The 23,774-nt window shown below is 35.0% G+C and overlaps 2 pseudogenes; both read right to left on the reverse strand.

The window, feature by feature from the left end:
- Window positions 1–3,351: 3,351 nt before the first annotated feature.
- On the reverse strand, window positions 3,352–6,437 carry LOC111999458 (metal tolerance protein 9-like; annotated as a pseudogene).
- A 2,228-nt stretch (window positions 6,438–8,665) lies between these two features.
- On the reverse strand, window positions 8,666–11,108 carry LOC112021195 (metal tolerance protein 9-like; annotated as a pseudogene).
- Between the last annotated feature and the right edge of the window lie 12,666 nt (window positions 11,109–23,774).

Genomic DNA, 23,774 nt, shown 5'->3' on the forward strand with positions numbered 1-23,774 from the left:
CTCTCTCTCTCTCTCTCTCTCTCTCTCTCTCTCTCTCTCTCTCTCTCTCTCTCTCTCTCTCTCTCTCTCTCTCTCTCTCTCTCTCTCTCTCTCTCTCTCTCGTAACTAGTTTTTTTCTTATTAATTTTCCATCTTACAATTACATATCTCCCTCACTTTTACCTTTTTATCTTCCCACTACTCTATACCTTAACGGTATAATTCTTCTATCTCTTCATCTTCATTTTATTTTGACTTTTCTTCTCACTATTTTTATTTACTATAAAACTTTGTTACATTCTATTCCATTCAATCCACAATATGCCCATGCAAAAAAGTGATTCTCTCTCTCTCTCTCTCTCTCTCTCTCTCCATGCACGTTGGGACAAGAAAACCAAAAAAGAAAGGATAAAAAAAAAAAATTAAAATGAATGTTTAAATAAAGTGGTAAAAGAATAGAAGATGTGATGTATGGTGTATTGTAAAATGATATGTTAAAATAGATAAAATAACTTTTTAATGTATCAAAATAGCAATTTCTTTTTTTTTAGAATACTTGATGCTAGTGGTCTAAAGCACCCATATATCAATTTTATCACAAATGTTTTTCTTTTTAAACGAGAACTTTATTCAATTAATAAACATCAATTACAAAGTTTGTGAAACCCACAAAGGCCACGGCAGAAAAGAGACACCTATAGAAAAAGAGGGCCATATCTTGAAATACATGCGACTCCAAACAGATATTCAGACAAACACTTGATAGACTTCTCATAAATATCGCCAAAGTTGATATGGTGGGCTGAATCTTTAGTTTCCCTGCTTAAGCACAACATCAAGAGTATGTCATATAATACTATATGGTGAAACTACAATATTGGTTACTCAAATTTATCCTGTGTGCACAATTAGTCTCTCAAGTTTTCAAAATGAGCAATATAAGTCATTTTACTAATTGTCTTTAATAGTGTTACTTATATAGCCAACGGAACAACAACTTGGCATTTTATTTTAATGATGTGACATATTTTTAATTAAAAAATTACAAATTAAAATTACATAGATGGACTTATTGGTTAGAAATTTTAATTTTAATTTTAATTGGCGTGTAGAAGGGAAACAAAGTGTGTTAACTAAGTTTGGCTTGGAAAAAAAAAAATTTGAAATGACTGAGGATTCATCAAATATTGCAAAGGCATTGTCCTTCAAAACTCTAAGCATTTTCTCTTTCTTAGATCCTTATATGAGGGGATATCAGCTTTAGGACAATTTTCCATTTCATCACTGATAAGTCTTGATTTCACAATCCCATCTCAAGACTTCTCAAATTAAACCAAGCCATCTACATAAAAATTAACCAATTTGACAAGAAGAGAATTCACATAACTAGCCCAAGGCTGGCTGGTCAGCACTTTAGACAAAGCCCATCTAGTCTCACGCTTGAAATCTTATACTCCCTTGCACCGCTGAATATACTTGATAAATTGATGAAGTAGGATCTTAGACCAAAGATGTTTACGGTCGAGAACCTTCTGTTGATGTATATTCAATTGACAAGTCTTATTAGTTTTGAGGCGGAGGCCACCATCTCCAGTGGAGGGCAACGATGTCACCGGCGGCTAGGGCTTGACCTTCCCTCTCTCCCCTTCTCTCTCTCTCTCTTGTGGCTAGGTGTTTACAATCGAAAGAAAAGAAAAGAGTTTTTTTATTTTTTTATTTTTTTTGCTAAAGAGTTTTTTTAATTTGGTACCAGTTGTAAAAAAAAAAAAAAAAAAAAAAATTCACACGTTTAACTTTAATTTGTAATTTTTTTAATTAAAAATATGCCACATCTTTAAAATAAAATGTCAAGTCATTGTTCCATTAGCCACATAAGTACTACCGTTAAAGACAGTTAGTAAAATGACTTATATTACTCATTTTGAAAACTTGAGAAACCAACTGTGCACACAAGGTAATCTTTAAGGACCAATATTGTAATTTTGTTATACTATATAGACAAATTAGGCTGTGGCTTAAGGTGACTCAACCACTAGGCAAACCCCAAATGGAAGAAGGTTCCTCTATTAATTAAGAGAATATATTATATTCATTTTTCCTACACAATGGCATTTTAATTAAGTCCCCTTCTCCTAGAAAAAAAAAAAAAAAATTAAGGTCCCATCTACTAGCCAATAGAATGCATTTTTCTTAATTTTTATAATTTGAAGAGAACCCAAAATGGAAAAGATGAAGAGACAAACTTAAAATACAAATCCAAGGTTCATATCAAAATTAAAATCTGAATTAATAGTTCTACAAACAAATTTATTGATAAAATCAAACGTTCAAGACTTGAAAAATTTGCCAAGAGATCGAGAGACAGTGTTTATCTCAAATAACAAAAGGGAAATTATAAAATAAAAAATAACCAAAAAAAAAAAAAAAACCACTTTCTCCCCATCTTTTCTCAAGAAAACCCCCCCCCCCCCCCCAAAAAAAAAAAAAATTTCTACTCGTTGATCACTTGTTACTTTCAATCTTGATTTTTTTTAAAAAGCTTTCTTTGTACTTAATAAATGGACTACTCTCCTCTGTTCCAATTTTCAAGTTGGCTTCTTTCAACTCCCGGCCCCCTTTCCTTTTGTTCTTCAACTTTTTCTTGTTATAATCTTGCACTCTTCATTTATTGTTGGTTTTCTGGTCTATTTTTTTAAAATTAAATTTTATAAAAATGTTGTGTAATACTCAAGTTTTACACCCTTTAATCTCAACATGTCACATCATCTTACCACATATTAAAAAGTAGGCACGTATAACCGCACTCAATCAATTCTAATACTCATCGGAAAATCTAACCCAAATAGGAGTTTATTGAAATGTTATTAGGTGTAGTATGATATATAGAGTTTTAAGTAGATAGTTGTTGTGCAGTCTCTAATCGGATGGTATAAAATATGAGTTTTACACCAATTCTTACCAAATTCAAACTCATTTTGTAATGGCAGAATGAGAAACTATCTATAGAGTATACAAGACTATTTTCATGGCTGAATGTGAAACCCTCTTTAGCTGAACGGTAGAAATTAACATTAATAGCCTTAAAAGTCTTTTGTAGTCATACAATTCTTTTACAACTTAACGGTAATATATCATACATATTTAATTATTCAAAACAACAAACTAGAGAGGAAATATAAAGGAAAAAAAAAAGTACAACATAGGATGAGATAGCACAAGAGGAGGCTTACAAATAAATTGCAAGGCTTCCATTATTTTACATATAACATTATAGATATTGCATCAAATATTAACTAAATCAGCAACTCATTTGAAGGCCCCCTAGTGCTCTAGAGAGGTGAGCTCTGTTCATTTCTACTGTCATCATTGTCATCAAACCTTTCTCTTGTGTTCAGGTTTAGGAGTACACTCGAAATCTATATGTACAAAAGCTCGCTCAACTTCTGAGAGTTGCTCAAGTTTTATTTGCAGTGACTCGCCAATATTATGAGCTTTGTTCAGAAGCATTTCTTTTGGCAAAACTATGTTAACCTCCTCAAAATAATGAGAACCAAAAGTGTATGCTCTTACTGTGTCAATGTGCTTGATATCTTTATGGTGGTTCCATATCAGATACTTTAGCTTTGCCAAGAATTCAGGTGGTGCCGTCCTCCCAATTAGTGACCAGACATTCTCAATGACTGTCTTTGTCCATGTATTCATTGTATATAATGCTATCTGCATCCTAGGCTCAAAAACATCAATATAGAAAGCAAGATTAAGAATTAACTCCAAGGAGCCAACGAATATTTTATACACACGCTACAAATACTGGGCATTTCACTTAAAAATGATACATTAGAGTGAAAACCATTATTTTTTTCATGCAAAATATGGCTGCTGGTCGAAGTGTGCAGCCAACCCACCAATCTGTAAAAATTGACCCGATTCAACTCAACCCACCAGGTTGAGTCGGTTTTTAGGGGTTTGTAGGTTGGGTTAAATTGTGAATTTTTTTTTTTTTTTCCCACTAGATCAAGTTGGGTTCAGGTCATAAGATTTACAAATCCGTTTAACCCGATCTGACCCACTTATATTTAATATATATTTAAAAATATATTATTCAATTTTGTTATTTACTTTTTTTGCCACTTTTTCTAAATAAAACTCAAACCCTAAAGGGCCGTTTGGTATAGGAGTTTAAACACATGTTTTCAGTTTTTAAACAACTTTACACTCGTTTTCATACACTTTTTCACACACGTATTTCTAAAAAATACAAACAACATTATTAGAACAATGTTACCAAACACGCCCAAAGTTTTACTTATGTTGTTTATGTTGGTTTGCTGTTATACTCAAGGATTATTTGGTTATAAATTTACTTTTATTTGTAGTAGCGTTATTCTAATGCTCAATTTAATAATAATAATAATAATAGTAATTAAAAAAAAGTATAACACATGGGTCTAACTAGATCCACATGGATTGGGTTGGGTTGGGTTTGACTCTTGTAGTGGGTTGGATTGGGTTGAATTAAATTTTTTTTTTTAACCCACCAACCATAGTGAGTTGAGTTGAAAAAACCCTTCACCCTAACCCAACCTATGCACACCCCTATTTGCTGGTGATTTTAATAATTTTAGGAAGTTGACAGTAAAGTCTTAATTGAATAAATTAACTTGAAACTTACAAGATTAAAATGAACGAAAATAAAATCAAACGATTGAAATGAATTTTGGTGAAACTTAGAATATGTGATTTGTATTTTAACCGACTATTAAAGTACAAATGAACCCAATTATCAAAAGTGCAGTAAAAATCTGAAAGATCGATAGGGGAAAAAAAATAGTCACTTATGCACTCACTATAATAGCTCCAGTAGGATCAATCCACCAATAATATCGAATGGCCAGAACAGCTGCTACCAAACCAACAGAATTTGTAATAACGTCGAAAAAATTATCTTGAGCATAGGCTCTAACAATTTCATTTTTAAATTTTCGACAAAAGACCATGAGCATAAACTTCACTATGGTTACAGAGACCATTATCCCAATCATCCATTTCTCCTTCCCTGAATCAGTTTTATGATGGGTCTGAAATAACACATAAAATGAAAATTAATTACTACAAAAATTAGAAATTTAGAATAGTCACGTTCAAATGTCTCTAAATATAATGTTTAGCGATGAAAATTTCATCACCTATCATTTTTTATATTAAACAAATTTAAATATGTTAGTAACAAAAATTTTTATTACCAAGATAACCGATATTACGTGATGAATGATGTTTCGTTATCATATGTCTTAGACATGTCTTAGACAACGGAATAAGGACATATCGTGACGAAAAGTTTCGCCACTACAATCCATTTTTGTTGCATTCACCAACTTAGAATGTGATCTAAGTAGGATCTTATACATTTCGGTAGTACCTCAAAACTTATTTCATCCTTAAGGTACCAGTAATCAAGGTCACATAAGGGAGCTAATTTTCAAGCCCTTCTCAAACCCATGTTCACAGCCATCTATATTCTTAACATATATAGGTCAGAGCACAAAGTTGCATACCTTTGAAATGAATTCTCGACAAGACTCAAGCAGAACTTGTATGTTGTAATCCAAGAGTTGCCATTACTGCTGCAAAAACCATGATACCCTGCAAGATCAAGCTAAATTTGTAAATTATTTCTTGGGTTAAAACATAGTCATTTTTATAGATGTGATTATTAGCATGCCTTAGGTCCACATCCCCAAAAGTCATAGTCATTTTTTAACCTACTTTCAAAACATATAATCTTGGCATCTTTGGGGTTAACTCTAATTTCATTTGTTTAAGATGCATAATTTTCACTCCACCAACTTCTGAGTAAACCATATCCATATGAGCCACAGATGCAACAGTATCCAAGTACACATGAAAACTCATTATTTATCAGTTTCAAGTTTCAACAACTTAATGATTGGATTGGATGACTCAACACTGGCTGCATCCGGTTCTTTCCAATTGGATAACGTTCCTGGTTTGTTTTTCTCATGGCATTGGCTGTGAACCACAATATAAACCCTGACAAGAGATCTAAGAGTGAATCCAAAGTTGAGGCAATAACAGCCAACGATCTGCTCTCAATGGAAACATATAGTTTTGCCGCAAAGAGCACCACGTTAGCCATGTTTGATACATAGATCGCCATCCTCTCACACTTGCAAGCTGCTGCATCTCATCCTGAGAATAACAATGAAAAAATATTGGTTTCTGAATTCTAGCTGAGAAGATATAGTAGTCATTCAATATATTGTTATTTCTGCAACGAAACACAGAAATCAGCTTCCTGTTTTGTTGCACGAGTTGCCATTCAACACCAATATAATGAACATGAATTTAAAATTATCAAGGTGAACACAACCAACCTCAGTTAGACTTCCAGGTATACAACCTGTTTCAGTGACGGTCTCCATCTCAACAAACCCTTCAAGGAGCCTCTCTTGTTTCTCGTAATAATCAGCAACCTTGTTTCGTTTACCTGCAGTCAAGAGTACGAGTATATCACATTATGTTCAATGTTCATCACTAGTAAATGGATAAGGAGACGAATGAAAGCATCCAAAAGTTCTCAAATATTGATGTTTCTTTTTCCAAAAGAACCAAACATCAAGTATGTTAAAGAATACAAAGAAAACATAGAATGATTATGATATTACTACTCCATGCATAACACCTTAACACAAGAAGCCATATGTGGAGTGCCTTGCTAAACTAAACTATACTGTACATGCAAAAACACACGCACACATATCAAACAGTGATTGTTGCACATCACACAGTTGTTCAACAACTGAAATCTTGAGATGGTTGCACACTTGTGTGTCCCCGTACACTGAAGTACGACAAATATTTTCCATATATATATATATATAGAGAGAGAGAGAGAGAGAGAACGAGCCATGACTCATGAAGAATAATGCTTACTTGGCAAATGAAGAAGGCTTTGGAGTGTGAAGAAACCACCCTCACGAACTCTACTTTTAGCTATGGCAGGGAACTCCTGCACACTGAGCCTCCAAGACGGAGACGACAAGTCAATCCTTGGTGCTGATTCAACATCTCGTGGCAAGAAATTCACCCTTGCGCTCTCATACCTCCAAGACTCAGATGACATGTCAGTCCTTGGTGGTGATTCAACGTCTTGTGGCGCAACATTCACCCTTAAGCTCTCATGCCTCAAAGACTCAGTCCTTGGTGGCGATTCAACATCTTGTGGAACAACTTTCACCCTTCCACTCTTGAGCCTCCAAGACGCAGATGACATGTCAGGCCTTGGTGCTGATTCAACATCTTGTGGCATAAGTCTCACCCTTCCGCTCTCATGGGTCACTTCCATGATGACCTTCTCTTTCCCTCTCTCTAATAACAAGACTCTACCCTTCTATGTTGAGGTTGAGCTTTTGTTATTTGATACACAAAATCATTGGAACGTCTTCCATATATATATATAGAACGAGTCTAGTATTGCTTGGCCTTCGCTCCAAAGACCAAGACTCTCTATGTTGAGGTTGAGTTTTGTTATTTTTTAAACAAATATTCTAGGACTATAACCAATTTTATATTTATTTTCACAACTAACCTATGCATGATTGACGGTGAGTGGTGGGTTTATGCAATAGTGGAGACAATATTTCAATTCAAAGGGCAAGATTATATTAAAAGAAAACATTAAAAGTAAAATTAATCTAAAAATTATTAATTAATAAGTATAATAAAATAAATGAAAAATTATAGGCCAAAGTGATACAATCTAATAAATGTGATAGATTTTTTGTGTATAAAGTGGATAATTTAGATATTTTATTAAAAATTGTGAATTTTTTTTTTTTTTTTTTCCCAGTAGATCAAGTTGGGTTCAGGTCATAAGATTTACAAATCCGTCTAACCCGATCTGACCCACTTATATTTAATATATATTTAAAAATATATTATTTAATTTTGTTATTTACTTTTTTTGCCACTTTTTCTAAATAAAACTCAAACCCTAAAGGGTTATTTGGTATAGGAGTTTAAACACATGTTTTCAGTTTTTAAACAACATTACACTCGTTTCCATACACTTTTTCACACACGAATTTCCAAAAAATACAAACAACATTATTAAAACAATGTTACCAAACACGCCTTAAGTTTTACTTATGTTGTTTATGTTGGTTTGCTGTTATACTCAAGGATTATTTGGTTATAAATTTACTTTTATTTGTAGCAGTGTTATTCTAGTGCTCAATTTAATAATAATAATAATAGTAATTAAAAAAAAGTATAACACATGGGTCTAACTAGATCCACATGGATTGGGTTGGGTTGGGTTCGACTCTTGTGATAGGTTGGATTGAGTTGAATTAGATTTTTTTTTAACCCACCAACCATAGTGAGTTGAGTTGAAAAAACCCTTCAACCTAACCCAACCTATGCACACCCCTATCTGCTAGTGATTGTAATAATTTTAGGAAGTTGACAGTAAAGTCTTAATTGAATAAATTAACTTGAAACTTACAAGATTGAAATGAATGAAAATAAAATCAAACAATTGAAATGAATTTTGGTGAAACTTAGAATATGTGATTTGTATTTTAACCGACTATTAAAGTACAAATGAACCCAATTATCAAAAGTGCAGTAAAAATCTGAAAGATAGGAGAAAAAAAATAGTCACTTATGCACTCACTATAATAGCTCCAGTAGGATCAATCCGCCAATAATATCGAATGGCCAGAACAGCTGCTACCAAACCAACAGAATTTGTAATAACGTCGAAAAAATGATCTTGAGCATAGGATCTAACAATTTCATTTTTAAATTTTCGACAAAAGACCATGAGCATAAACTTCACTATGGTTACAGAGACCATTATCCCAATCATCCATTTCTCCTTCCCTGAATCAGTTTTATGATGGGTCTGAAATAACACATAAAATGAAAATTAATTACTACAAAAATTAGAAATTTAGAATAGTCACGTTCAAATGTCTCTAAATATAATGTTTAGCAATGAAAATTTCATCACCTATCATTTTTTATATTAAACAAATTTAAATATGTTAGTGACAATAATTTTTATTACCAAGATAACCGATATTACGTGACAATTGATGTTTCGTTATCATATATCTTAGACAACGAAATAAGGACATATCGTGACGAAAAGTTTCGCCACTATAGTCTATTTTTGTTGCATTCACCAACTTAGAATGTGATCTAAGTAGGATCTTATACATTTCGGTAGTACCTCAAAACTTATGTCATCCTTAAGGTACCAGTTCACATAAGGGAGCTAATTTTCAAACCCTTCTCAAGCCCATGTTCACAGCCATCTATATTCTTAACATATATAGGTCAGAGCACAAAGTTGCATACCTTTGAAATGAATTCTCGACAAGACTCAAGCAGAACTTGTAAGTTGTAATCCAAGAGTTGCCATTACTGCTGCAAAAACCATGATACCCTGCAAGATCAAGCTAAATTTGTAAATTATTTGTTGGGTTAAAACATAGTCATTTTTATAGATGTGATTATTAGCATGCCTTAGGTCCACATCCCCAAAAGTCATAGTCATTTTTTAACCTACTTTCAAAACATATAATCTTGGCATCTTTGGGGTTAACTCTAATTTCATTTGTTTAAGATGCATAATTTTCACTCCACCAAGTTCTGAGTAAACCATATCCATATGAGCCACAGATGCAACAGTATCCAAGTACACATGAAAACTCATTATTTATCAGTTTCAAGTTTCAACAACTTAATGATTGGATTGGATGACTCAACACTGGCTGCATCCGGTTCTTTCCAATTGGATAACGATCCTGGTTTGTTTTTCTCATGGCTTTGGCTGTGAACCACAATATAAACCCTGACAAGAGATCTAAGAGTGAATCCAAAGTTGAGGCAATAACAGCCAACGATCTGCTCTCAATGGAAACATATAGTTTTGCCGCAAAGAGCACTACGTTAGCCATGTTTGATACATAGATCGCCATCCTCTCACACTTGCAAGCTGCTGCATCTCATCCTGAGAATAACAATGAAAAAATATTGGTTTCTGAATTCTAGCTGAGAAGATATAATAGTCATTCAATATATTGTTATTTCTGCAACGAAACTCAGAAATTAGCTTCCTGTTTTGTTGCACGAGTTGCCATTCAACACCAATATAATGAACATGAATTTAAAATTATCAAGGTGAACACAACCAACCTCAGTTAGACTTCCAGGTATACAACCTGTTTCAGTGACGGTCTCCATCTCAACAAACCCTTCAAGGAGCCTCTCTTGTTTCTCGTAATAATCAGCAACCTTGTTTCGTTTACCTGCAGTCAAGAGTACGAGTATATCACATTATGTTCAATGTTCATCACTAGCAAATGGATAAGGAGACGAATGAAAGCATCCAAAAGTTCTCAAATATTGATGTTTCTTTTTCCAAAAGAACCAAACATCAAGTATGTTAAAGAATACAAAGAAAACATAGAATGATTATGATATTACTACTCCATGCATAACACCTTAACACAAGAAGCCATATGTGGAGTGCCTTGCTAAACTAAACTATACTGTACATGCAAAAACACACACGCACACATATCAAACAGTGATTGTTGCACATCACACAGTTGTTCAACAACTGAAATCTTGAGATGGTTGCACACTTGTGTGTCTCCGTACACTGAAGTACAACAAATATTTTCCATATATATATATATATAGAGAGAGAGAGAGAGAGAGAGAGAGAGAGAACGAGCCATGACTCATGAAGAATAACGCTTACTTGGCAAATGAAGAAGGCTTTGGAGTGTGAAGAAACCACCCTCACGAACTCTACTTTTAGCTATGGCAGGGAATTCCTGCACACTGAGCCTCCAAGACGGAGACGACAAGTCAGTCCTTGGTGCTGATTCAACATCTCGTGGCAAGAAATTCACCCTTGCGCTCTCATACCTCCAAGACTCAGATGACATGTCAGTCCTTGGTGGTGATTCAACGTCTTGTGACGCAACATTCACCCTTAAGCTCTCATGCCTCAAAGACTCAGTCCTTGGTGGCGATTCAACATCTTGTGGCATAACTCTCACCCTTCCGCTCTCATGGGTCACTTCCATGATGACCTTCTCTTTCCCTCTCTCTAATAACAAGACTCAACCCTTCTATGTTGAGGTTGAGCTTCTGTTATTTGATACACAAAATCATTGGAACGTCTTCCATATATATATAGAACGAGTCTAGTATTGCTTGGCCTTCGCTCCAAAGACCAAGACTCTCTATGTTGAGGTTGAGTTTTGTTATTTTTTAAACAAATATTCTAGGACTATAACCAATTTTATATTTATTTTCACAACTAACCTATGCATGATTGACGGTGAGTGGTGGGTTTATGCAATAGTGGAGACAATATTTCAATTCAAAGGGCAAGATTATATTAAAAGAAAACATTAAAAGTAAAATTAATCTAAAAATTATTAATTAATAAGTATAATAAAATAAATGAAAAATTATAGGCCAAAGTGATACAATCTAATAAATGTGATAGATTTTTTGTGTATAAAGTGGATAATTTAGATATTTTATTACTATTATATGGACCGGTTATTTTTTCCATTGAGCTGCCATGAGTAGGGTGAAAGTCCATGTAGTGGCGATTCTAGGAAATTTTTTCAGGGTGTTACTCAACAAGTATAAATTACACAATCTAATAAAAAGAAAATTTTATATATTGACAACAACAATAAAAAATAAAAAAAACGCAAATACATAAAATTTACAATTGTATTCTACGAGTTTTCATATTTTGAAATCGTTGCATAATAATCTCATTATCAATGCTACAAGCTACATCTTTTTCAATATACACAACCTAGCAATCATTCATCTATTGATCTCCCATTCGATTGTGTAGTTTATTCTTTATATATTTCATTGCTGAAAAACTTCTTTCTACTGTTGCAGTAGCAACTAGAAGGGTCAAAGCTAGCTTCACAAGCAAGTAGACTAATGGATAAGTCTCGTGTTTTCTTGTGCTCACTAACTTTTCAGTAAGTTCACTAACTCTTTAAAGCTCTAAAAAGAAGTCATTGCTTTGCATATCAAAAATCTAATTTTGCAGTTAAGAGTCAAGTGCCAAAATATCTATCCCAAGAAAATCAAAGGGATAAAACTTAGCTAGACGTATCAACTTTTCCTCATTGAAAGCCACAAAAGAATTATTTGGATTCAAGCAAGCCATACAAAGTAGCAAATTGGTATTCGCCTTAGAAAAGCGGTTGTTAAGCTCTTGAAGTTGCATATCTATGACTAGGTAGAATAGCTCAACACGATAATGATGTAAATTTGAATTTTTTTGGGTGTTGCGTCGCAGTCTCCCACTAACTACTAATATCGCTTCCATGTCCAAGATAAGAATATCATGTAAGGTACAAAATAAAGATACTTCAGCCAATAAAGATGCCCATCCATTATCTCTCATCACTTGCAACTGTTGCTTAGACACTTTAACAAGATCTATAGCATTTACTATATCTTGATTTTTTTTTTTTTTTTTTTTTTTTTTAATGCTATTGACAACTCATTTGTGATCCTAAATATTTTTCATCAAGTGTAGAGCAAAGACAAATTCAAAAGAGAGAATTGACCTCATAATAGATCGAGCTTCAACTTTTTGGTCGAAGAGGCCATCTTCTTCAATAATCTCTAATACATCACCAACAGCAGAGAATATCAAAATCAAGTTGAGAATAATCTTATAATATGATCCCCAACGTGTATCACCAGGACGTTTAGGATTTGTCTCTTGATTCAAACCTTGCCCACTTCTATGTACACCATTCTCTAAATCTTCTTTAATTTTGGCAAATTGTTTATCTCGAAGAGTATCTTATCTCTTACAAGAGCCTCCAACAACAGTTACTAAATTACTAACCAAGTAAAAAAATTCAACAATGTTAATGTAATTTTTAGCAACAGCAACAAGTGTCAATTGAAGCTGATAAGCAAAACAATGGACATATAATGCTGACTTGTTCTCTTTCAAAATTAAAGTTTTGAGACCATTTATATCACCTTGCATATTACTAGTCCCGTCATAACCTTGCCTACGTAGTTTCGATAAACTCAAATTATGTTCACAAAGTAAACATTCAATAGCATGTTTGAGTGACAAAGCGGTAGTACTTGCTACATGTACAATACCAAGGAATCACTCTATAATAATTCCTTCTTTATTCGCATAATGAAGAACGAGGGCCATTTGGTCTTTCACTGAGATATCACGTGACTCATCAACTAATATTGAAAAGAACCCATTGTCAAGACCCTTGATGATAACTTTGGATGTTTCACGTGCAATTGCATTCACAATGTCTTTTTGAATATCAAGGTGGGTAAGTTTGCAATTTTTCGGAACTTTTTGCAACACTTCATTGATAGATTCATTGTGATCCCCCAAAAATTGTACAAGCTCAAGAAAATTTCTTTTATCACTTGAACCTTAAGATTCATCGTGGCCACGAAAAACTAATTCTTGGCATAAAAGGAATCTTATGCAATCAACTATTGCATTTAATTGAACCCGATATTCAATTTTATCTTGATTTGATTACTTAACAAAAACACTGTGAATGTGTTGCTTTTCCTTCAATAGATCTACACTCTTCTGGACAGCTTGGTTATGAGCACTATTAACTCCTCCAACATGGGAATTTAACTTATCTTTCTGATTCCAAAGTTTGAATCCCTTCGTTACAAAAGTGTCACCTCCTCCTTGCTTTCCAACATCTTGCCCAAATAGGTAGCAATAAAAACAAAATATTACATCATTGTCTATACTATATTCCAACCAATATCTATTTGTATACCATTCGAATATAAATCGACGGAGCTTTCCAGAAAAATATGATATAAGGTAATCATCACTGTGTAAAACAGGTTGACAAGGGCCTTTTGTTAAATAATATCTTCTCATTTCATCATGATGATTAGGATGATAAGATGATATTTTTTCTCATAGCCCAGGATCTGAATGAAGATTCTCTAAGTTAAAGTCAACACGAATTCGCTTAAAAGATGAAGATGAATCTTGCGCAGGAGCTGAATCTTGGGTACATGGTTTACTTATCAAATATTTGTTCATAATTCTAGCAAAAGAATAAACAATAAACTATAAGTTTATTTGAAATATTAATAAAATTCTTAATTATTGTTGTTTAGTTGTTTCATTAATTTGTTTGTCTTTTATAAACTATAATTTTTATATTATTGTTTCATTAATTTTAAAATTATTAATTATTATTTAGCCTAACATAATTTAATTTATTTGTCTTTTATAATGTATTAGTTAATTATACTGTTTTAATTATTGTTGTTTAGCGTAACAATAAACTATATTATTTTAATTTGTTTGTCATTAATTATATTGCATTAATTTGTGATATTATTTAGTTTTTTGTGCACATTACACTAAAAGAGCCAAACATTATACATCCTATGTTCAGCATAATAATTAAAGTAATGTAATGTGCAGCACATTACACTGCTTTAATTATTATTTACTACCCGACCCATGTGCCCATCAGCCCATCTACCCTCACCCCACTCAGCAGACAAGCACAAGCCGTCCTTCAATCACAACCTGCCAATCAGAAAATTTCACAATCACAATACACATTACACATTTACACTAAAAGACAACCATTATCACCAACACCAACACACACTGACCAACAGCAAGTCAGCAACGGATAAGACAAAGGCAAAAAGCAAAATAAATTTAAAATAGTAAAGCTGTAAAGATTGGTTCTCAAAAGAGAGAGAGAGAGAGAGAGAGAGAGAGAGTAAAGATTCGGCAACCAATCAAAGTCTTATAGACATTCATTTTTATTTCATATTTTTCATTTTAGAGAGAGAGAGAGAGAGAGAGAGAGAGAGAGAGAGAGAGAGAGAGAGAGAGAGAGAGAGAAATATGATAGGCTACAATCTGAATGACCACTTGTGATTAAACCAATTAATTACCTAGCCAAGTTATTAATTAATCAATTTATCATACAATTGCGTGGAAGCACAAACAAATCACCAAAAACTAAATATGCAACAGATTTTAAAAGATACGGTGATTTGTTTACGAATGGGGAAAAACCTTGCGGCAAAAACCTCACCGGGTGATTTTCAGGTCACTACTTCCGAAACTCCACTATTATCAAATCAAGCAGTTACAAGGAAAAGAATCCCAAGTACCTTACAAACCTATAGTTGAACCCTTACCCCAATACCCAATTGGACTTGATCTGTAGTGACAATTTCCACCTTTGATGCACGACTTCCAAGTACGTGACTAACCAATGCGCGAATCCCAGTACACGACTTCAAAACACCAACTTAAGGAAGAGAGGTTGGCTGCAAAATTCTTCAGTTCATCCTACACGATGAAGATTAGGAAGATGCTTGGTCACAAACCTTTTGGTGCAAATACACAGCAACTTCTTCAGAGAAGATGAACTAGGTCAAGAACTTCGTCTTTGATCACAATTTGCTTGAACAGAGATTGCTCAATACTTTTTCAACTTGTGTACAACTTAACGGCTCTTAAAACAATCCTTTTATATGCTTAGGGTTTGGAGAAAAGAAAGCCCAAAAGCATATTCATGGATCGAAGAAAATTAGATCAGAAAATCTGAAATTATAAATCACGACAGATAGCAGGTATCGAGGTAGCTNAGTTACTAAATTACTAACTAAGGCTGCGTTTGTTTTGGGTGAAATTCATTTCCGAAATGGTTTTCTATATTTTCGGGTGTTTGGTTGCGCCGGAAAATGCAATTTTCCGGAAATCATTTTCAGTTGACTCACGGTCAAGGTGAAAATGATTTACGGAATCATTTTCACTTCAAATGAATTCTGGAAAATGGAGAGAAAGAGAGAGCATGAAGACAGAGAGAGGGAAAGAGAGAAAGAGAGCACCTTCAGCCCCCGCCGAGGAGCCCAGACACGCCGGAGACGTCGCCGCGAACCCCAAGCACCGCGCCGATCTCGCTTCGATCGCCTACCCGCACGATCTCCCGGCAATTGCTTCAATCACCTCGCTCGATCTCGCGATCTAGTCTTCGCACGCGCCTCGCGTGAACCCAGCGCTTGATCTCGATCTCGATCCCGAAGAACCTAGCGCTCTTCGCACCGCGCCTCGCGTCGGATCGTCGATCGTCGTCGCGCGCCGCGCGTCGATCGCTTCTCTTCCTCGATCTCTCAGCTTTTTTTGTTTTTTTTTTTTTTTTTAAGTTTGATTGCTGTTGTTTTTTTTTTTTTTTTGATGAACTGATTATTGTTGTTGTTGTTGTTGTTGTGGTTGCCGGAATTTGTTGTTGTTGTGTTGTTGTGGCCGGAATTTGCTGTCGGAATTTGTTGTAGGAAAATAGCATTTTCCTAATTGAACCAAACACATAAAAATATTTTCCACACCAATTTTCATAATACAACCAAACACTTAAAAATATTTTCCTTTTCCGGAAAATAGCATTTCCGGAAAATATGTATTTTCCGAAAAATATTTTACGGGAACCAAACGGACCCTAAATAAAAAAATTCAACAATGTTAATGTAATTTTTAGCAACAGCAACAAGTGTCAATTGAAGTTGATGAGCAAAACAATGGACATATAATGCTGACTTGTTCTCTTTCAAAATTAAAGTTTTGAGACCATTGATATCACCTTGCATATTACTAGTCCCATCATAACCTTGCCCACATAGTTTCGATAAACTCAAATTATGTTCACAAAGTAAACATTCAATAGCATGTTTGAGTGACAAAGTGGTAGTACTTGCTACATGTACAATACCAAGGAATCACTCTATAATAATTCCTTCTTTATTCGCATAACGAAGAACGAGGGCCACTTGTTCTTTCACTGAGATATCACGTGACTCATCAACTAATATTGAAAAGAACCCATTGTCAAGACCCTTGATGATGGCTTTGGATGTTTCACGTGCAATTGCATTCACAATATCTTTTTGAATATCAAGGTGGGTAAGCTTGCAATTTTTCGGAGCTTTTTGCAACACTTCATTGATAGATTCATTGTGATCCCCCAAAAATTGTACAAGCTCAAGAAAATTTCTTTTATCACTTGAACCTTAAGATTCATCGTGACCACGAAAAACTAATCCCTGGCATAAAAGGAATCTTATGCAATCAACTATTGCATTTAATTGAACCCGATATTCAATTTTATCTTGATTTGATTGCTTAACAAAAACACTTTGAATGTGTTGCTTTTCCTTCAATAGATCTACACTCTTCTAGACAACTTGGTTATGAGCACTATTAACTCCTCCAACATGGGAATTTAACTTATCTTTCTGATTCCAAAGTTTGAATCCCTTCGTTACAAAAGTGTCACCTCCTCCTTGCTTTCCAACATCTTGCCCAAATAGGTAGCAATAAAAACAAAATATTACATTATTGTCTATACTATATTCCAACCAATTTCTATTTGTATACCATTCGAATATAAATCGACGGAGCTTTCCAGAAAAATATGATATAAGGTAATCACCACTGTGTAAAACAGGTTGACAAGGGCCTTTTGTTAAATAATATCTTCTTATTTCATCATGATGATTAGGATGATAAGATGATTTTTTTTCTCATAGCCCAAGATCTGAATAAAGATTCTCTAAGTTAAAGTCAACACGAATTCGCTTAAAAGATGAAGATGAATCTTGCGCAGGAGCTGAATCTTGGGTACATGATTTTCTTACCAAATATTTGTCCATAATTCTAGCAAAAGAATAAACAATAAACTATAAGTTTATTTGAAATATTAATAAAATCATTAATTATTGTTGTTTAGTTGTTTCATTATTTTGTTTGTCTTTTATAAACTATAATTTTTTATATTATTGTTTCATTAATTATAAAATTATTAATTATTATTTAGCCTAACATAATTTAATTTATTTGTCTTTTATAATGTATTAGTTAATTATACTGCTTTAATTATTGTTGTTTAGCGTAACAATAAACTATATTATTTTAATTTGTTTGTCATTAATTATATTGCATTAATTTGTTATATTATTTAGTTTTTTGTGCACATTACACTATAAGAGCCAAATATTATACATCCTATGTTCAGCATAATAATTAAAGTAATGTAATGTGCAGCACATTACACTGCTTTAATTATTATTTACTACCCGACCCATGTGCCCATCTACCCTCACCCCACTCAGCAGACAAGCACAAGCCGTCCCTCAATCACAACCTGCCAATCAGAAAATTTTACAATCACAATACACATTACACATTTACACTAAAAGACAATCAATATCACCAACACCAACACACACTGACCAACAGCAAGTCAGCAATGGATAAGACAAAGGCAAAAAACAAAATAAATTTAAAGAGTAAAGCTGTAAAGATTGGTTCTCAAAAGAGAGAGAGAGAGAGAGAGAGAGAAAAAAAATATGATAGACCACAATTTGAATGACCCCTTGTTATTAAACCAATTAATTACGTAGCCAAGTTATTAATTAATCAATTTATCATACAATTGCGTGAAAGCACAAACAAATCACCAAAAACTAAATATGCAGCGGAAATTAAAAGACACGGTGATTTGTTTACGAATGGGGAAAAACCTAGCGGCAAAAACCCCACCGGGTGATTTTCAGGTCACCACTCCCGAAACTCTACTATTATCAAATCAAGCGGTTACAAGTAAAGGAATCCCAAGTACCTTACCAACCTACAGTTGAACCCTTACCCCAATACCCAATTGGACTTGATCTGTAGTGACAATTTTCACCTTTGATGCACGGCTCCCAAGTACGTGACTAACCAATGCGCGAATCTCAGTACGCGACTTCAAAACACCAACTTAAGGAAGAGAGGTTGGCTGCAAAGTTCTTCAGTTCATCCTACATGATGAAGATCAGGAAGATGCTTGGTCACAAAACCTTTTGGTGCAAATACACAGCAACTTCTTCAGAGAAGATGAACTAGGTCAAGAACTTCGTCTTTAATCACAATTTGCTTGAACAGAGATTGCTCAATGTTTTTGTAACTTGTGTACAACTTAACGGCTCTTAAAACAATCCTTTTATATGCTTAGGGTTTGGAGAAAAGAAAGTCCAAAAGCATATTCACGGATCCTAAGAAAATCAGATCAGAAAATCTGAAATTATAAATCTCGACAGATAGCAGGTGTCGAGGCAGCTATCAAGAAGGTGTCGAGCTTTAATGAATTTGCACTTCAGCTTGATTTTTCTTGGACAGACTTGATGATTTCAACACTTGATCTTGAAACTTTGTTTCTTGAAGTATTAAAAACACCTAGAACTACCCAATTACAAGTAGAGTGCGTTTTGTCAAAGGATTTAGCCAATTTACATAAATAAGTGATGTATGTTCTTAAAAAGTGAAAACACATATGCTCTAGCAAAATACCTTGACGCTGAGAACCGGAGCAGCCGAGACCGATCTGCGAGCTGCGATCTACGATCTGCGACGAGGTCATGAGAGGCAAGCGACGACGAGAGGCAAGCGACGAGTGACGAGGAGGGGCTAGACGAGGACGACGAGCGACAGAGCAAGCTGTGCCTACGAGTGACGTGACCGTCTCACCGTGGGTTTGGTTTGCTCTGGGGTTTGGTTTGCTCTGTATTGGGTTTTTTTTTTTTTTTTTTTTATAAACACCTCTGTATTGCAGTATTGGGTAATGGGGTTTGGTATTTTGCTCTGTATAGACTGTATTGGGGTTTGGTGTTCTCTGTCAACGACGTGACTGTGGTTTGATTTCTGATTTGCTCTGTACTGTTTTTTTTTTTTTTTTGGGTGAGAATCCATGGGTTTGCTACCTCTATATTATGTTGGGCTTGTCGTGGGCAGTGGGCTTGGCTCTGTTACAAAATTTTTCTTTTTTTTTTTAATTTTAGTTCAAAAAAAAAAATTTCTTAGGTTTTTTTTTTTTTTTTTTTTGGGCTTGAAAGTAGACCTGATAATTTTTTTTTTTTCTTTAATTTGAGAGTGTTCCTAATTTTGTGATTGAGGGTGTTCCTAATATGGATTAAATATAATTTTTTTTTAATTTTTTTCAAGTCAGGGTGTTCCTGGGAACACCCTAGCCTGTATGTGGCGCCGCCACTGAGTCCATGGGAATAAAATTTTAGAGCAGAACCCATTAGTTACGGAGTAATATTATAGTTACTAATTATTTTACAATATTTTTACAAAATTGTTGATGTGATACATTCTTATTGGTTTTCATCTAAACTCACGACTGGCGTCGCTTTTTTACTTATCAATAATCACTTACTACATCAGCAATTTATAAAAAATCTTGTGAAAAAAATTTGTAGCTTTAACATTTTCCTTAGCTAACTTTTTTTTTTATAAGAAAAAGATGATAAGTTTTGATTTTTTTTTTTTTCTTAAAATATTAGATGTTCTAAATCAGCTAAAAGACCTTCTTCATAAATATGATATTACCAAGAGTCAATTTTTGCAAAGTACAGGAGAGGCAATTGCCCCTTCTCACTCCCTAGCTTCGCTGTTGGATTCATGTGAAAGTGACAAACAACTAATTACAATCTGTTACATTGGATAATTGTGAAAATAAGTGTAAAATTAGTTATGGTCCTAAAAGAACTCTCGTTTTCATTTTATTTATTTATTTATTTATAGATAGGATAGTATTTCAAATCTATGGTGTCCACTTTACAATCATTGCTCTTTATTATCAGGTTAAAAACCAATTAGTTTTTAGTGTAGGCAAAGAATCCATAATTCTTATTTGATAAGAAGAAACTTTATCAATTGAGCTAACTAAAACTTATAGAACCTATGTTATTTGATACAAAAAATACTTTTTGCTTTTTGTCTCATATTTTTTTAATAGATAGTCTAATTTTTTTTTTTTTATATAGAAATAAGCTAGTTTTTAATTTTTTTTTTTTGGTCACACAATAATATAAAAATTACAAAAAAATTATATCTTTTTGTTAAATACTATATAAATAAATGACCAAAAATTGTGGGTGCCTAAAAATAAGGCTTGATGTGGATCATAAAAAAAGTTTTTTTTTTTTTTCCATAATTCAATAGTTATAACAGAAAATGAAAATGAATTTGAACTTTGAATATCTCGGAAATGCTGGAACAGTTGAATTACAATACTCTTAACCATAGCATATACAATAATACAACAAGCATTGTATTGTGTGGTGTGGGGTCATGGGCCCAAATCATACAATTGGATTTTGGGCTCAAGGCCCAAGCCGAGGATAAGGGGCCGTCCGAGGATGGGTAAGTATAACCAAGGAAACCCATGCTAGTAGATAAGGAAGACAATATTGAACATAATGGCCTAGGAGTTTGTGCCGAGGATGAATTTGTCCTCGGCTAGCCAAGGCCAAGGTCCGTAAAGGATGCCTGCCATCTAGAGGTGCGATCCATGAAGTTCTGGAAATATGGATAAGCATTGCAGGAACAAAAGATAGAGAAGAATCCCAAAATATCTTGGGAAAAGCTGTTGTCCCCGCATTGTATGCACCCCAGCTAACTCCCTGACCGCATTAATGAAGAAGTGACCTCTGCACAGTATTATTGCAGCCTTACAACCACTCTAGAAGACTTCTAGAGGGGGCTAATGGGACAAGTATCAGCATAAACCATCAACTATCCACGTGTAGGGTAAAGATGAAGGAAGATATGTAGTATAAAAAATGGTAGAGACCCCAGAGATCAAGGGGGGGAAAGGAGAAGAGAAAGCACTGTAGCAATCTCAACAACTCCTGTAACCATTATCATCCAATATATACTAGAACAGAGCTCCTCGGATTGTGGCGAGGACAAACTTTCTTGTACAAACTTGGTTCGTTTCTGTTTGATTGTCTTGGAAACTCATTATAACTGTTATCCCATTCACTAAAGTCTAGCTCTTCTACCCAATCTCTACAAATTTATTGTACTGGGTTCACTGGGCCAATATCCCATACATTTTGGGCTTGGACTAAAAATCATGTCCCTACAATTGGCACCGTCTGTGGGAAGAACTTGTGTGATAGTAAGTGCAACAGTTAGTTATGGTAGGATCAGACCTCTATCAGCAAGAGTCCCTGGGGAAAGCCATTATGGTGGCCAATTTACTATGTGAGTAACACACTACATGAGGCACACACAGTTGTTGTCCTAACTCAGCTTCCGCTTAGGTCTATACTTCGAAGTGCGGATTATACGGGGAGGATTGCTAAATGGGCACAGTTCTAGGGGCTTCTGACATCAAGTACATGCCTCGTACCTCTATCAAGAGTTAGGTCCTCACGAATCTGATGGCCGAGTTCGCTGAACCTCCATTAGAGGAAGTGGCAGCAACACAGAGCGATTCAAGGGGGCTCCGCAGCGGGGCTAGTTCTGAAAGGTATATATTGATATCTTCTAATCTATTGAAGTGGTTAAATGGAACCATAGTTATGACAGGTCCTCGGACCTCCTGCTGTGGGTGAATTAGCACACACTGGCAACTATCTAAGTACTAGACAGAACCAAGGTCTTGCATGGTCCTCGGACTCAAACCTATAGGGAAACTAGTTACTTCAAGAAGAATCTAAGTACTAGACAGAACCAAGGTCTTGCATGGTCCTCGGACTCAAACTTATGGGGAAACTGGTTACTTCAAGAAGAACCTTAGCTATGTCAGATCCCTTCGGATCTCCTGCTAAGTGTTACACAGAACCTTAGCTATGTCGGGTCCCTCAGATCTCTTGCTAAGAAAAGCCTTAGCTATGTCGGGTCCCTCAGACCTCCTGCTAAGAAGAACCTTAGCTATGTCGGATCCCCTCGGATCTCCTGCTAAGCGTTACACAGAGCCTTAGCTATGTCGGGTCCCTCAGACCTCCTGCTAAGAAGAGCCTTAGCTATGTCGGGTCCCTCAGACCTCCTGCTAAGAAGAACCTTAGCTATGTCGGATCCCCTCGGATCTCCTGCTAAGTGTTATACAGAGCCTTAACTATGTCGGGTCCCTCAGACCTCCTACTAAAAAGAGCCTTAGATAAGACGAGTCCTTCAGACCTCCTGCTAAAAAGAGCCTTAGCTATGACGTGCCCTCAGACCTCCTGCTAAGAAAAGCCTTAGCTATATCGGGTCCCTCAGACCTCCTGCTAAGAAGAACCTTGGGTATGTTGGGTCCCTCGAACCTCCTGCTACGTGTTAAGCAAAACCTTAGCCATGCATGAGTCCTTGGACCACATGCTTTTGGGAAAATTAACACACATGGCATCTTTTTATAAGTGTCAAGATAGACCTAAAATTATAACCAACTCCTTAGATTGGTAGCTCTGAAAGAAGCAATTTACAGTACAAATATGGGGTGCGTGAAATGGCACTCCTCCGTGTGTAAATCAAAGGATCAAAGCAGAATCAACTCTTAAGAATTCAAAACCCCACCTTTTTCCTCGGATGAGAGGAAAAAACTAGAGTTTTTAGGGGCTATTATGGGGTCATAGGCCTAGATCATACAATTGGATTTTGGACTCAAGGCCCAAGCCGAGGATAAGGGGCCGTCCGAGGATGAGTAAGTATAGCCAAGGAAACCCATGTTAGTGGATAAGGAAGACAATATTGAACATAATGGCCTAAGAGTTTGTGCCGAGGATGAATTTGTCCTCGGCTAGCCAAGGCTAAGGTCTGTAAAGGATGCCTGCCATCTAGAGGTGCGATCCATGAAGTTCTGGAAATATGGATAAGCATTGCAAGAACAAAAGACAGAGAAGAATCT

This window comes from Quercus suber, unplaced genomic scaffold (genome assembly GCF_002906115.3).
Source record: "Quercus suber isolate HL8 unplaced genomic scaffold, Cork oak 2.0 scaffold_94, whole genome shotgun sequence".
Classification (NCBI taxonomy): domain Eukaryota; kingdom Viridiplantae; phylum Streptophyta; class Magnoliopsida; order Fagales; family Fagaceae; genus Quercus; species Quercus suber.